The sequence below is a fragment of the Nilaparvata lugens genome, chromosome 3 (genome assembly GCF_014356525.2).
Source record: "Nilaparvata lugens isolate BPH chromosome 3, ASM1435652v1, whole genome shotgun sequence".
In the NCBI taxonomy this organism is placed as follows: Eukaryota; Metazoa; Arthropoda; class Insecta; order Hemiptera; family Delphacidae; genus Nilaparvata; species Nilaparvata lugens.
The window spans coordinates 7,781,812-7,798,963 of record NC_052506.1 but is presented as its reverse complement, the minus strand read 5'-3'; the positions used below and the strand labels follow the sequence as shown (position 1 = coordinate 7,798,963).

Here is a 17,152-nt window from a genome sequence, read left to right as displayed (position 1 = left end):
AAGCCACTCCGGGATCTCAGGCACCGGCAGCAAAACATCAACGTTTACGTAGATGAAAAATGTTGTGATGTAATTTAATGAGAATAAAATAAAAATATAATTATTTGAGTTGCAAATTCATCATTGTATAGGAAGTTGATTCAATTCTGGGGGTTCAATGAACCATTGAACACATAGGACGAGCCGCCACTGCTTGAGATGCGCGGGAACACTAGCGTCAGTGATCAATTTTCATAACGGCAAGGAAAGTTGTGTGAGTGCGCCACACCAGATTTTTAGTAGAGTAGAGTGGGATAGCACCGTGTGATAGTACTCTACCACTTGCCTTCCCCCACCACCGCTTCTCACTCTACTCTACCACTAGTTTTTAGTAGAGTAGAGTGGGATAGCACCGTGGAATAGTAATCTACCACTTGCCTTCCCCCACCACCGCTTCTCACTCTACTCTACCACTAGTTCTTAGTAGAGTACAGTGGGATAGCAACGTGGGATAGTACTCTACCACTTGCCTACCCCCACCACCGCTTCTCACTCTACTCTACCACTAGTTTTTAGTAGAGTACAGTGGGATAGCAACGTGGGATAGTACTCTACCACTTGCTTTCCCCCACCACCACTTCTCACTCTACTCTACCACTAGTTCTTAGTAGAGTAGAGTGGGATAGTACTCTACCACTAGCCTTCCCCCACCACCGCTTCTCACTCTACTCTACCACTAGTTTTTAGTAGAGTAGAGTGGGATAGCACCGTGGGATAGTACTCTACCACTTGCCTTACCCCACCACCGCTTCTCACTCTACTCTACCACTAGTTCTTAGTAGAATAGAGTGGGATAGCAACGTGGGATAGTACTCTACCACTTGCCTTCCCCCACCACCGCTTCTCACTCTACTCTACCACTAGCTTTTAGTAGAGTACAGTGGGATAGCAACGTGGGATAGTACTCTACCACTTGCTTTCCCCCACCACCGCTTCTCACTCTACTCTACCACTACCATGCTACTGAAAACAGTCTAGAGCTAGTAGAGTAGTCACTCAAGAGTAGAGTAGAGTACATGACATTTTAAGGTTAGTTTTTTTAACTGGACAACACACTTTACCTACTATTCTCAATAGCTGTGAGAACAGTTACTCGACCAATTAAGTAGAGTAGAGTAAATATTAGTTAGCTCGGTAGAGTTAGTATGCCAGTTACTCGACCACTAACTCTACTAGTGAAAACCAGGCTATAGTGAGGTCAACGATATAAAGACAGTATTTGATTAACATTAGTGCTGCTACCCTTGTCTAACATTCGACCAAGCAAATAGCACTATCCTTTTCAAGCTCCACAAGTTGCCAGATTGTTTTCAACAATGTAGGAATATAATTAATTAACGAAATATTTAATCTTAATTTATTATGGAAATTTATTATCAAATCATCAAAAATATATTTACTTAATGAAAAAAAATTTTTTCGTTTAGATCCAGATATGGATAATATTATTGAAGAAAATATCACTATAGTGATATCCTTCCCCATTCAACGAATACTGACAGATTGAGATGATTTTCACTCTGGACTCTTTGTTCTCCAACAATAGATGATGAATTTTTAGTTGAACACTATAGTGAGGTCCCCGTTATATTGGCAGTGTTTGATTAGCAATGGTATTGCTATCCTTGTCTATCAATCAACAAAGCGGATAGCGCTATCTCTTTCTCGCTCTGTCTTTTGCTCTGTTGCCAGATCGTATTTAACAATGTGGAATTATTAATTAATTAACAAAATTAATTAACAAAATTGATTAACAATAATTAATTATCAAATCATTGAAAATATATTTACTTAATGAATAGAAAAAAATTTATTATTTTTAACAAGAATGAACAGTCAATATTACATCAGATATATTGGTATCAGCTATTTTCTATAGAAGACAGTGACAAGACAGAGAATCGGCAACTTTGTTCTCCTATCTTTCTCCACTGCCATTATAACGTGGGCCTCACTATAACAAGATTATCGTGTTTTTTTTTTTGTTTTTATATATGTACAGTACCCACAGAGAACTATAAACCTATCTGTAAAGAAATTACTTTGTCGAGGACTGAGCTAAATGTACTCAAATTATCTCAAAGTAAAACTATCCAATGAATGTATTTGAAAATATATCAATCTATCTTGTACAATAAACATGAAAACTCTGTAAAACTATCCTATACTGTAAACTAGAAATTTCTGTTTAGATGTTTGGATGTTTAGATGTTTATATGTTTGTATTTCACCGGATCTCGAAAACGGCTTTAACGATTCCCACGAAATTCAGAACATAGTAGGTTTATAATATAAAAATTCGATTGCACTAGGTCTCATTCCTGGAAAAACTCGCTGAACCATATTAAGATGATACTTATAATTCATCCTTGGAAAAACAGCTGAAAATAATTATTTCGTAGTCTGTTGATGATGGAAGTGAGTGAGCGAGTTCATGTGTGTGGGACTGTGTCAAAATTATGACTCAGCTGTAATCTTTTGTAATCATTCAATCAGGTACTTAGTGCCGGTTGCAAAAAAGCCGGGTTATTTTCAATCCTGTTTAATTCCAGTAGATACATCTTTTTGAAATGGTCTTCTCTGATTTGGTTCACGTTAAGTTAAACAGGATTGAAATTTAACCTGCTTTTGTGCAACCGGGCCTTTGTGAGGGAAATTTTTGCATTCCTCTGGGAATGAATCTCAATTTACTGTGATTAGATAGAACATTTCTGTATGAACTATGAATTTTATTATAATTTCTTCTTTCGTAATAAATTTTTTATGCTTTTGTACTCCAGAGCGAAGCTCGGTCCCCGAAATTGTAAGATTATTCAACATTCAATACAGCTGTCAATCAAACAAGTTTGATAAATGTCAAGAGATTCCAATTCGATTCTATCGATAAAGTTGAGATTGCTACTAGAAGTTTCAGTACACGTTTCCACGGTGCAAGTTGAAATTGCATTCACCGAAATGTCAAAACAAAAAACCTGAAAGAAAGAATAGATCAGGAAGAACTCGGCAATACATGAAGCATGCGAATAAAATTCAGAATTCAATAAAAGTTAGTTGGAAGCTAGCATGCAAACATTTCACATGCACGGTTCTATTCAGGTATGTATGTTTTAATTCGCTAACAATTTCAGAGAAAAAAGTTGGCAAGTAGGTTTGGGGTAGGATAATAAGAGGTATGATTCGGCACTATATTGCAAAAAAATTCATGAGGAAGAAAGAAATGGAATAGAGAAGAAAAGTAGATGAAAATTAGTGGAGTGATAAAGATAGTTGGCAAGTAGGTTTGGGAAAGAGGAAGAAATAAGATTCGACACAATAGAATAAAATAATAACTTAAAGAAGAAGAGGAAAAAAGAAATGGGATAAAAAAGGAGAGTAGATGAAGATCAGTGGAATGATAGGCTAAAGCTGATAATTACTGATAAAACAGCAGAAAAAATGTGATTGAAAACTGCAAGTCACCATCTTTCTCAAGCATTGCTATTCCATATCAACCATTGGCAATTAAATTACAATACAAATAAATTCAGTATTAATTTATTCATAAAATGTTAGAGATTCAAGTCAATAGGTATTAAGTACCTATAGTATCAAGTCAATAGTAGATTAGAAACTGAGTAAGTCCAATTTGACTTTTGCATGATTATGATGAATGAATATTTTGAATGAGAGTTGAATCAACAGTAAGAATTATCAGAAGATTTCACGTTTTATTATTGTGAATTATGATAATTTTCAATAATTATTATAAATTTGGGAGGTTGATGTGAGATTGAAAGGAAACACTGAAAGAGAAATAGAAGAGGATATTATTTGAAAGTTTTTACTGTACAAGTTTTGTAATCTTACGTGGGATTAAATTGAATTGTAAACTTTAGGCAAGAAATTACCAGAAAATCAACAAAATCTTATCATATTGAGCGAGCAATTTCTGTATATTTGTTTATATTTTTCTATTTTTATATCTGGTTATCTGGCTATCTGGTTATATGTTCAATTTATGTTCAACGGATCTAGAAAACGGCTCTAACGATTTTCACGAAATTTGGAATATAGTAGGTTATGATATCAAAATTCGATTTCACTAGGTCTCATCCCTGAGAAAACTCGCTGAAGGACATGAAAAGGATAATTCATCCTTGGAAAAACAGATGATGATTTCGTCGTCTGTCGATAACAGAAGATGCGTGTACCTGTGTGGGAGATCAGCTGTGTAATCAACTATCTTACCGTATCTCGCGAGAAATCTAGAAATTTTAATTGACTCGATCAAAGTACAGTAATCTGATTTGTTGACATGAGATGGTATTATATCATAATATTCATATACAGTTCTAAGTGATTAGTGAGTGTTATTTTGTTATTCAATTTGGTATGTAAACAATCTAAATTAGAACTTTTATGTTTTCAAATATTTGGACTGAAAATTTCACCTGAATTCAAGTGTATGGAACATAAACTACTTTTTGGAATATTTATAGAGTATAAATCAAAATTCGGGGAAGAAACAGTTTTGGGCTATGCCTGTTAGTCCTTCTCCAATCATTTTAAAGAATTGAGTTCTGTTTATCAATAAATAAATAACGAGCAAAGCTCGGTGCCCCGACATTTGAATATACACAGTGTTTCCATTCACAGAACAATGAGATGTCAGTGAATGAGGGACAAATAGAAAAATAAAAAGGAATCGAGAAATGGGATGATAAGGTGAGAGGTCAAACAAGGTGAAGAAAAATCACGGAAAGAAGAAAAAGTATGGAAATTCTTGCTGAGTCCAAGGTACAAGGGTACAAGGGACAAGGGTAGCGCAACAGCCATGACTTCAGCCGTGAACTTACATTGTAAACTGAATGCCTCGCACGAGATGAATAAAAATACAATGAATGATGGCATGATGGGGTTGGGAGGTTTGCAAGAAAGGTAGCCTTCTTATATTTTCATTATCCATATAGTTTATATCAATGTGGGATCATTTCATCTATATCTCTATATTTGTGTATGTGGAAGTGGAAGAAAAGAAGCAGTTTTATATTTTCCATAATATCTATAGATGAGGATTTTATCTACATATGTATCTCAGTATATCTTTATCTTAGGGGTGGAAGAAAAGATACGGTGCTATATTTTCAGTTTTGCATGTCTTCTCTATACATCTATATAATTTGAGAATTGAGGAAGATAAGCTATGTTATATTTTTATCCCGCATGCTCTTTACATATCTATTTATGATGAGGATTTCATCTTCATCTATATGTAACTCTATATATATTTATCTTAGGGGAGGAAGAAAAGAAGTCGTGTTATATTTTAAATTGTGCATGTTGCTTATATCCATATAGCATGGGCATATTCCCTATATTTGTATATACAGTATAGTTATAATAGGAAGGGAATTGCAAGAAAAGAAACCGTGTTATATTTTGAATGTTGCATGTTGTTCATATTTATATACACACGAGAATCCTATCTATATGTATCTTTCAAGTATATAATTGACCGAGCGAAGTGAGGTCTAAGATTCAAGTCGACGGTTTGGCATTTCTCTTAATGTTTAAATGTTTATATGTTTATATGTTTACATGTTTATATGTTTATATGTTGCGCATTTACGGCGAAACGCGGTAATAGATTTTCTTGAAATTTGACAGGTATGTTCCTTTTTTAATTGCGCGTCGACGTATATAGGCCTACAAGGTTTTTGGAAATTTTGCATTTCAAGGATAATATAAAAGGAAAAAGGAGCCTCTTTCATACGCCAATATTAGAGTAAAAATCAGACTATACAATTTTTCATCATAAATCAGCTGACAAGTGATTACACAGATGTGTGGAGAAGCCAGTCTATTGCTGTATTTCCATAACTATAGTTTCAATCAGGTACTTGTGGATGAGAATATTGCGTGAGGTCTACTGTTCACAGAACTACTAGTATAATTATAATGATGAGAAGGGGGAGAAAGATGCAGGGCTATATTTATATTATATACATACGGGAATGTTATCAATCTATATGCATCTCCATATATATAGTTATGATGAGGGGTGGAAGAAAATAAGCAGCATTAAATATACTTTTATTTCTACATGTTGTGTACATAGGTAGATACATGTATCTTTGAATGTATCCCTATATTTCTATATATAGTTATGATGGGAGGTAGAAGAAAATAAGCAGTGTTTTATATATATATTTTTCATTTCTGCATCTTATGTACGTCTACATAGGTAGACAAGTATGTATTTTTGTATCCCTATATGTAGTGGTTTATATTATACACACACACACACACACACACACACACACATATATATATATATATATATATATATATATATATATTATATATATATATATATATATATATATATATATATATATATATATAGAGTTCATTTCTGCATGTTGTGCACGTCTATATAGTCAGACAAGTATGTATTTTTGATTCCCTATACCGTATATCTATCTCTTTATCTATATATGACCGCGTGAGGTTTTCCATTTTCGCGCATCAACCTGTCACCTTTCAACTTCTTTCAAGACATTGAAAAGATGGTGGGGGGAAGGGAAGAGTCTGCAGTGAGGAGGTGTATATGTGGCTGTATAATACATTATCGATCCCTGTCTTCCCCATTGTTATGGGGGTGGAAGGGACCAGAGGTTCATATTTATTTTCGACATTTACAAAACAGCCTTGAAATCTTTTTTCCGTTTCTGCTCCCTGCCATTTTTTCAGTGTCAGCCACACAACACACAAAGAAGGGCCGTGAGGCGAGGCAAGGCGAGGCGAGGCGAGGTGAGGCGAGGCGAGGCAAGTGAGGTAAGAAGTTCGTCCTAGGCTAACATGTTCTTGGTGTTAGCTCCTCAGTTGTACCTCAGCACACAACCAAAACGCGGCTAAGGGCTAAGGAGTACTGAAAGAGTCCGTGTGAGTAATATTTTTTTATTATTTAAAACCAGTAATAGAGCTTCAATATAGTGCAATAACCTTTCGGTAATTCAGTAATTATCTGTTTATTTATTTACATTATTCAAAAATTCAACTGAGTCATTGTCAATATTGTAGAACCGTTCCATAATTGAATAAAAACACAAATATGTTGACAAATTCTACACAGTTTTTGTGTAGAATTTGACAACATATGTGTATTTCTATTCAATAACATTATTCAATTTTAATATTTTAATTAAAATTAGTCATAGAATTGATTTATTTACTGATTTGAATAATCCGATTTTATTAAAGATAAAATAGTAGTCATATAGATCAGCTGTGCTAAGTTCTAAATAGTTTGTTTGACTTTCGATCTCAAAATTCTATATTTTTTCCAAAGTTTGGAATTTTCTAATTAATTGTGATTGATTCAATTCAATTTAGAAGTATTTTTTTCAATTTAAGAATGACTTTTGTGTGTTCTGAATTTTAGATTGAGAGTGTAATTGAAGAATGTTGAGTGACACGTCATATCCTATCTACATTTGGACTGTTGTATAAATTAGAATTGGAACCGTTTTGGGCGTATAAGCCTGTGGTACTTTTCTGTAAGTTGTGTAATTCTCATTGATTAAATAAATAAATAATATTAAGTGAGCAATTTCTGTATCTATTTATATATCTGGTTATTTATGTTTAACGGATCTCGAAAACGGCTCTAACGATTTTCACGAAATTTGGATCATAGTAGGTTTATGATATGAGGATTCGATTGCACTGGGTCTCATCCTTGGAAAAACTCGTTGAACGACATTAAAAGGATAATTCATTATTGGCTGGAACAGCTGTGGATATTAAAAAAGTGAGTGAGCGAGTGAGTATGTGAAAAATCAAAATATCGCATCCCCGAAATTCATAAGATGACATATAGCACGCTGTGAAATATGAACACGATCATTTTAGAGAATTGTATTCTGTTTATAAATAAATAAAAATAACAAGTGAAGCTCGGTGCCCCGATATTGAATTCTTTAAAAAAGTATTGTGAGATCCCTAGAAAATACCGTACATCAAACACGGTTATTAATATTAAGAAATGACTTTTTATAATCAGTTATTCATTTGAATATTATTTATTTATCAATTTTGTATTTTCAATCAAAATTGATATTCATATTTAGTACCTATTTATAATTATTGTGAAATTATATTTTATAATCAGTGATTTATTTCATTTTTTATTTATCAATTATGTATATTTCCAGGACCGATAAACAGTTTTTCAAGTGAATCATTTAGTTTTGTTTTTTCAATTAAAATTATATTATAACTCTTTATTTTACAAACTTAGCATATTTAGTATTCAAAGGCTACTAATACACTTGAATAGCAACAAACCTTACAAATTTAATAATTTATTTTATCTGAAAAAGAATAAGTGTATTTTAAATGTTTTGGAATATATCTCGTACGTTTGGAGCTAGATAATGTGTTAATTCTTGTTGGAATTAAAAATAAAAAATCAACAGATCGCCTAAGGAATACGAATACCGAAGAGCTTAAATTAAGAACGAGAACAAGACTGACAAAAATCAAACTACAGTATCTTATTTTTTTGATCTCCCGAAATAAGTAGTCTGACTAGCTAATAACTATGAATCGTATTCAAGTCTGGCGTTACAACATAAATAATTGGCATACAAGCCACAAGCATACTTGTTTAGTAAATTACCGGATGTCATTTTGAGATTTCTCAACTTTAAAATTACTTTTCGCCGAAGCACTCGTCTGTGAAAATGAATATTCTTCGATAAATCGCGTGAACTAACTAAAATAGTTATTTGTGCAACTAGTGCGCAAAGTGACAGTTTGCTGCACCGAAAGAAACGTTTACGCCCGAGCCGTAGGCGAGGGCGGAATGGTTTCTTGAGTGCAGCAGAGGAACTTTGCGCACGTATTTCACATTAAGTTTTTCCTACAGTTACCATTGAATATGAAAAGTGGGTAATTATGGGTAAAATTGCCTGAAATGCATCAAATGTTTTTCTGTGTAATTTTATTATTGATAAAAACCTTAATCCTAAAATCCTAAAGTCCTCGTTGTCGTTGGTTATAATATATAATAGTAATAATTAGCGCGTTGTGCTTCGTTGCACCTCTGCTCACTATAGCAGCCACAGCAGTCACTGTTACCAACTTCATTTTGATTTTGCTGCACTGTTGCTCCATATAACCTACTAAGTATTTTGCGTTGTCATGTTGCAAATCTGGAGTGCAGAAAAATTTTTCCCGCACTAGAGCGGAAAAGTGATTCTTTGCGTTCTGTAATCAGTGCAGCAATGGCCACTTTCCAACGTAACTGTAGGAAAAGAAGATTTTACTCTCAGTTTCTATCAATAATTAGGTATGATGTGAATAATTAGTTATGATTAGTCATCGAGGTATGACGAGATAACAATAATTATTTCCAATAATCAATTCAAAAACATAACACAGAATATTCCTCCAATAAGGTTGAGGAAATTTTCTAAGGAAATTGACAAGTAGTAAAGTATAATACCCCACACTATTAAGCCTGGTTTTCACTAGTAGAGTTAGTGGTCGAGTAACTAGCATACTAACTCTACCCAACTAACTCTACTCTACTTACTTGGTCGAGTAACTGTTCTCACTACAATTGAGAATAGTGGGTAAAGTGTGTTGTCTAGTGAACAGAACTAACCTTAAAATGTCAATACTTTTTAATAAACTAGTAGTTCTGTGAACAGTAGACCTCACGCAGTATTCTCATCCACAAGTACCTGATTGAAACTATAGACCTTACCTGTTATGGAAATACAGCAATAGACTGGCTTCTCCACACATCTGTGTAATCACTTGTCAGCTGATTTATGATGTATAATTCTATAGTCTGATTTTTACTCTAATATTGGCGTATGAAGGAGGCTCCTTTTTCCTTTTATATTATCCTTGAAATGCAAAATTTCTAAAAATCTTGTATATACGTCGACGCGCAATTAAAAAAGGAACATACCTGTCAAATTTCATGAACATCTATTACAGCGTTTCGCCGTAAATGCGCAACATATAAACATTTAAACATTCAAACATTTAAACATTAAGAGAAATGCCAAACCGTCGACTTGAATGTAAGACCTCACTTCGTTCGGTCAATTAATACTTTTAAATAAATAACAGTACTTCTTAAACTTGATAGCCTACGGCATGACTCTACTCTACTAGCTCGAGACTGTTTTCATTAGCATAGTAGTGGTAGAGTAGAGTATGAAAACGTGGTGGGGGAAGAGAAGTGGTAGAGTACTATCCCACGATGCTATCCCAAAATGTCAATACTTTTTAATAAATAACAGTACTTCTTAAACTTGATAGCCTACGGCAGGACTCTACTAGCTCGAGACTGTTTTCATTCGCATAGTATTGGTAAAGTAGAGTGAGAAGCGGTGGTGGGGGAAGGCAAGTGGTAGAGTACTATCCCACTCTACTCTACTAAAAACTAGTACTCTACCATGACTCTACTCTACCACGAACGTTTTCATTGAGAGAGATCACAAGATAGTTAGTACTTGCCCAGGGACTCTACCACTAACTCTACTAATGAAAACCAGGCTTTAGTGTAAATCCCCATGCAATAGATAATTCTCCACGAATTTCCCAACTCTCTTACTACACCTACGGAGTAGACCATTTCAAAAAATAGCCTACTTCTGAAAATTAAATTTGATATATTATGGTTGTCAAGGATTTTGAAACTTTACCTAATCTCTCATAAAAATTCCTCTACCCACACGCTTAATCATCTATTTCATCTATCTTTCATCTATTTCACACAAATCTTCAACTAATCTCCAACAATGCTCATTAAAAAATGTTGGGCCTGTCCGGGATTTGAACCCGGGACCTCTCGCACCCGAAGCGAGAATCATACCCCTAGACCAACAGGCCATACCCTTCGCTGAAAGTACCCAACATATAACAATTCAGCACTAGTTACAATGGACCTTGAGGAAGTGAAAGCTGCTATACAGTTATCTACAGCTATCTTTGCTAGCAGTCAACAGTCAAACTATTCAGAAGTGGGACTGTTTGTATTCAAAAGCGTTCCTGTCATACTTCACGTCAACCGTACTCTAATCCTTTGAAGGTTTCTGGTGATAAATTTTCATAACGGCAAGGAAAGTTGTATGAGTGCGCCACACCAGATTTTTACTCTAATATTGGCGTATGGAGGAGGCTCCTTTTTCCTTTTATATTATCCTTGAAATGCAAAATTTCCAAAAATCTTGTATATACGTCGACGCTCAATTAAAAAAGGAACATACCAGTCAAATTTCATGAAAATCTATTACCGCGTTTCGCCGTAAATGCGCAACATATAAACATTTAAACATTAAGAGAAATGCCAAACCGTAGACTTGAATCTAAGACCTCACTTCGTTCGGTCAATTAATACTTTTAAATAAATAACAGTACTTCTTAAACTTGATAGCCTACAGCACGACTCTACTCTACTAGCTCGAGACTGTTTTCATTAGCATAGTAGTGGTAGAGTAGAGTGAGAAGCGGTGGTGGGGGAAGGCAAGTGGTAGAGTACTATCCCACTCTACTCTACCAAAAACTAGCACTCTACCATGACTCTACTCTACCTCGAACATTTTCATTGAGAGAGTTCACAAGATAGTTAGTACTTGCCCAGGGAACACTCTACCACTAACTCTACTAATGAAAACCAGGCTTTAGTGTAAACCCCCATGCAATAGATAATTCGCATACAGTTTTGTTTACACGAATTTTCCAACTCTCTTACTACACCTACGGAGTAGACTATTTCAAAAAATAGCCGACTTCTGAAAATTTTCAAAAAGTTGATATATGGTTGGTCAAGGATTTTGAAACTTTACCTAATCTCTCATAACAATAAATTCCTCTACCCACGCTTATCCGCTTTTGAATACATTACAATTTCATCTACAGTATTTCACACAAATCTTCAACTAATTTCCAACAATGCTCATTAAAAAATGTTGGGCCTGTCCGGGATTTGAACCCGGGACCTCTCGCACCCGAAGCGAGAATCATACCCCTAGACCAACAGGCCATACCCTTCGCTGAAAGTACCCAACATATAACAATTCAGCACTAGTTAGAATGGACCTTGAGGAAGTGAAAGCTGCTATACAGTTATCTACAGCTATAGTTATCTATGCTAGCAGTCAACAGTCAAACTATTCAGAAGTGGGACTGTTTGTATTCAAAAGCGTTCCTGTCATACTTCACGTCAACCGTACCTACTCTAATCCTGTGAAGGTTTGTGGTGATAAATTTCGAAAATAGTTATGACGCATTTCAAGATTACTTTGAATACTTCAGACAATGTAATTATTGTTCTCGTCTTTTGCTTGCATTATTTATTACAGATAATGAAAAGTTACGTCTATCAGTTCTCACACCTTCCATGATTGGGGGTTACAAGTTTTCCGATAAGGAATGAAGAGTTTATGTCCATAAATATTCAGAATGATCCAGCCAGTCCTATTTTATTTCAACACAAATTGACTACGTTTTTATTTCATTTAAATTTCAACTGTTTTGTGCATTTAACTTGTTGGTTTGTATTTTTGTTAGAATAAAAAAGATATTGCATTTTAACAACAAAATTTCTGATAAGTCACAGAATAGATCCTTCATGTAATATGTTCAAACTCTACCGTTTTAAACTGATTTTTTTGTCTAGCAGGTTTTTATTCAACACAATATTTTATTTTATAATCATAATAAATTCGATTTGAATGATTTATTCATCATAATGATGGTAATTTTTAAATAATATTGGGGGACCGAGCTTCGCTCTGGAGTGTAAAGGCATAGAAGATTTTGTAACGAAAGATGAATTTATAGTTTATATTTATTTATTCATTTTCTCAGTCGTACAATTATTTTTAGAGTTATATGAGGAGGCACAACAGGCTTATGCCCAAAACTGTCCCTTTTCAAATTTATACTACAGTGCAAATGAAAATCTAGGTTAAGCTACTATCACTCATCAAAATAACAATTTGTTCACACTTCAAAAAGCGAACACATCATCAATTACAAATAGATATACTATGAATTCGATTTAGAATGATATACTATGTTTGCTACAATATTTTTTGTTAATATACTATGTACTATTCTACACTAACAGCATCTAGTTACTATTTTGGACTTTCTGAAGTAAACATGTTTTCTAAAAAAAGAGAAATAAACGAAAATAAGTTTTGCTGAATTTTTCTTCTCGTGCGATCAGCTTGATGATCCCACACATGCACTCGTTCACTCTCTTCCATTACGGTATCGACAGACGACAAAATTTCCAGCTGTTTTTCCAAGGACGTAGTTATCCTTTATTTTTCCTTCAGCGAGTTATCCCAGGGTTGAGACCAAGCGCAATCGAATTTTCATATCATAAACCTACTATGTTCCAAATTTCGTGAGAATTGTTAGAGCCGTTTTCGAGATCCGGTCACATACAGATATATAAGAGATATAAACAGAAATTGCTCGTTTAATAGTATAGGATTATTATTATTTAGCGTATGGCAGGTACACAACACATATAAAGCTCATGAGTCTCAAATGTCTACATACACTGTATATTTTCAATTTCTTTGAGATGTTGTGTTTATTTTTCGGTCAGGAGAACATAAGTTTGTCTGACCACCATCATTTGCTAGTCCATTGAGCGCTACCCAATGTGCACCATGGAGGAACTTTAATTTATTAATAAATTTCAAACCCATATAATCTATTTATGTTTGCATTTTCTCATACTGAGCTCTCCTAAGGTAACTAATGTGAATAATTTATTTTACTAACATTTCACAATACATTGCTACCTTAAAATAACCAATCTATCACACATTTCAATAAAATCTATCTTATTCAAAAGCACATAATAAAAGCAGCACTTGGCCGACCTAGACGATACCCTACACATCTCCTTTTCATTGAATTTCCAGTATTAACAGTTAGACAGTTATTTGTTAAGAATATAATACTATAAATAGTTAAAAATATAAATCAATTTACACCACAAATTAGAACTTACGATTTCCGTATACAGGGTAATTTCCAAATCAATAAAAAGTAAAAGTTAATTCGTATGGCTTTTACTTTTTATTGATTTGGAAATTACCCTGTATACGGAAATTGTAAGTTCTAATTTGTGGTGTCAATTGATTTATATTTTTAATTATATATAGTATCCAAATCAATAGAACAGACATGACTGTATGCCGGAGACAATTCCCTTACATAAGTAACAGACTGATCAACCTTATAACAGATAACTTAATATTAAAAACCAGTATTATAAAGATAGCAGAATGGATAGTCAGTGAATATCTCGCAATTCATTCACACATAATGCACTAGTAAATGCCACCTTCACTCTCAATTATCCTATATTTCTTTTATTGCAGTTACCTTTTTATTTTTCTTCCAAACCTCAAATATATTTTTTTCTCAGATTCATTCTCTGTGATTTTCCAATTTATTTTTCTAACCACAAATATAATAATATTGTAATATTTATCTTTTAAGCCACATAATGTAATTCATCATCAAGTAATATAGGCCACTTATATATTTTAGTGCTTCAAATTACACTTTTGAATTTACTTTTCCTTTTTAGTTTATACTATGTTTATTTATATTTCCTTTCATATGTATATCATTCTTGTTTCATTTATTCATTTCCTAATTGAAATTTTTTATATTAAAATTAATTTTTGGATAGTAGTTCTCATCGAATTTCCATCTAGCTGTTAGCCCTGTTGTCAATGTCTGCAGTAGCAGAGGTCTTCGGGGTGATTTGCAGCATTTATTTAGGATTTTCGTTCAATAATAATTATAAAAATTAATATCGATACTCGCTGCCAGCATAGATAGTTTCAAGATAATAGTTTTATTTAACAACAATGACAAAACAACTCAATCATAAAATGATTGGAAACGAAGAAACAGGCTTTTAGCCCTTACTATTCCATTCCCGAATTTTGATTGCATATTAGTCCAAAAGAGGCTGTGATTCTTCAGCACTCAAACTTCGGTTTTGCAGGCAGCGCCAAACATGTTATTTTGTTTTGACAAAGTTGTTTTTCGTGTATATTTAGATATTGATCAATATGTTTTTTTCAACTTTGTATTGAGGATTATTATTTTTGTTGTGGCGAAATAAAATTTGATTTGATTTGATTTATCGATACACTCTGTACTATGTAGAATATACACTCATGTGAGATGTGACTACATGTAATTTGATTCAATTAAAAAATATCTACTTCAACTTATTATTCTCCCCTTAATTTATTCTTGTTTGAATAGATGTGACAATGATCCAAAAATGGATAACTTCAATTCATTCAACACGTAAATTAATACAAAATACTCTCTCTAGGAGCTCTCTAGGAGCGACTGATCCGCTTATTCTAATAAAACCGACAGTTAGACAGTTATCGACTCAAACAGATTCAAGGAACGTCTGGAGAAGGCTTCAGTGTGTAATGACAAGGGTTGACAATCCAAAACGAGAGAACCATAATCCCGTTAAGCTCAAATAAAAGTTCCAAGTGCATGACTTCCGGAGGTGAGGGCTATTAGGATAGGAAACCTCACAACACGTCTCCTATTTCCTCTGTGACAATACACAATGCACGAAGTCTCCCTTCCGCACTTTTAAGCATCAAGCCACCCCACACACACTCGGTCCACAATAACACTCAATTATCAATTCATATTTTCCTATTAAAAATACATCTGAGGGATGTGAACTTAATACAATGGCAGGAAAACGATAAAACGGTAGGGCTGGTCCATGTAAACTTATGATCAAATTGAATTGTTTTTGAATAATTTAGTAATCATATTATTTTTACCATAATCATCTATGATCAAATAAGACTTTTTAAATGATTAAGGGGCGGTTTCCGAGCTCGGAATTTAGCTAAAGCTGCGTTTACACCGGAGTTAGTAACACGAGTTATTAACAAAAAGTTATTAAATTGACTGAATCGTCAAAAATTTCTCTTGACAAAAGTTAATAACTCATGTTTCTAACAGAAAATTCCTTGTTATTAACGAGATCTTCTTATCAATATAATTGACTTTCATTATGATTTCATTTAACGAGAGTATTCATTATGATAAAACAACCGGAATAAAAAGCAAAACATTATCTTCAAAATACTTTAAATTGAAACATGTGTGATCATTAACATAATGATCTTCATCTGATCTAAGGTAAATAAATTATAATGCGTTTACACCAGAGTTTGAAACTAAAGTTTTCAACATAAGCATAGTCACCTCTAATACAAGGCCCCGGCCTACGATATTGCAACGTCGCATTTTAGGCCTAGAATCTAATACATGATTGGTGAAAAAGATCAGCTGGTATTTTTTTAAATCTTTTTCACCAATCATGTATTAGATTCTAGGCCTACACTGCGACGTGGCAATATCGTAGGCCGGGGCCTTGTATTAGACTGAGGTGGCTATGACATAAGTCAATAACATTTTCTTTAGGCTGCTAGTTCTGTTATCAACAAAAGTTAATAACTTTGTCACGTGTTTAGACAGCAGCTGTAGTTATTAGGGAACAGCTGTAGTTTTAGGGTAGGGATGCAGAGCGAGGGGGTTGCGGGGAAGATAGTAACCTGTTATTAACAAAAGTTAATGCGATAAAAGAGGCTTTTGTTATTAACATAACACATTTCCTTTGATCCTTACCTACTCTCGATGAATAACATAAATCTTGTTAATAACAAGAAATTTTCTGTTAAAAACACGAGTTATAAACTTTTGTTAAGAGACATGTTTGCAGATTCAGTCAAGTTGACAACTTTTTATTAATAACTCATGTTATCAACTCCGGTGTAAACGCAACTCAACATGATGTTATTGACTTTAGTAATAAGTAACATCAATAATTGATAACAAAAATGTTGAAAACTTGTGTTATCATCTCCGGTGTAAACGCAGCTTTAGTTCTAGACTTTAAAAAGCTGTAGTCAGAAAATGGGCTTTCTGAAACGGGACGAAGTCGCAGTCCACGTTCAAATTAAATTTCGAAAAACTAGAAAATTAAACACAAATTAATATGAAGAGAGAATAGTGTAAAATT

General features: G+C 33.8%; 1 protein-coding gene and 2 non-coding genes across 3 annotated transcripts in view; 1 reads left to right on the top strand and 2 right to left on the bottom strand.

The window, feature by feature from the left end:
• The window catches only part of LOC111056614, a 93,295-nt gene that overhangs the window by 58,515 nt on the left and 17,628 nt on the right, over positions 1-17,152 (top strand). The window lies entirely within an intron of this gene.
• Positions 10,861-10,932, bottom strand: Trnap-cgg. Its single transcript has one exon. It is a non-coding gene; the product is annotated as a tRNA-Pro (tRNA).
• Trnap-cgg lies at positions 12,014-12,085 on the bottom strand. The gene has a single exon. It is a non-coding gene; the product is annotated as a tRNA-Pro (tRNA).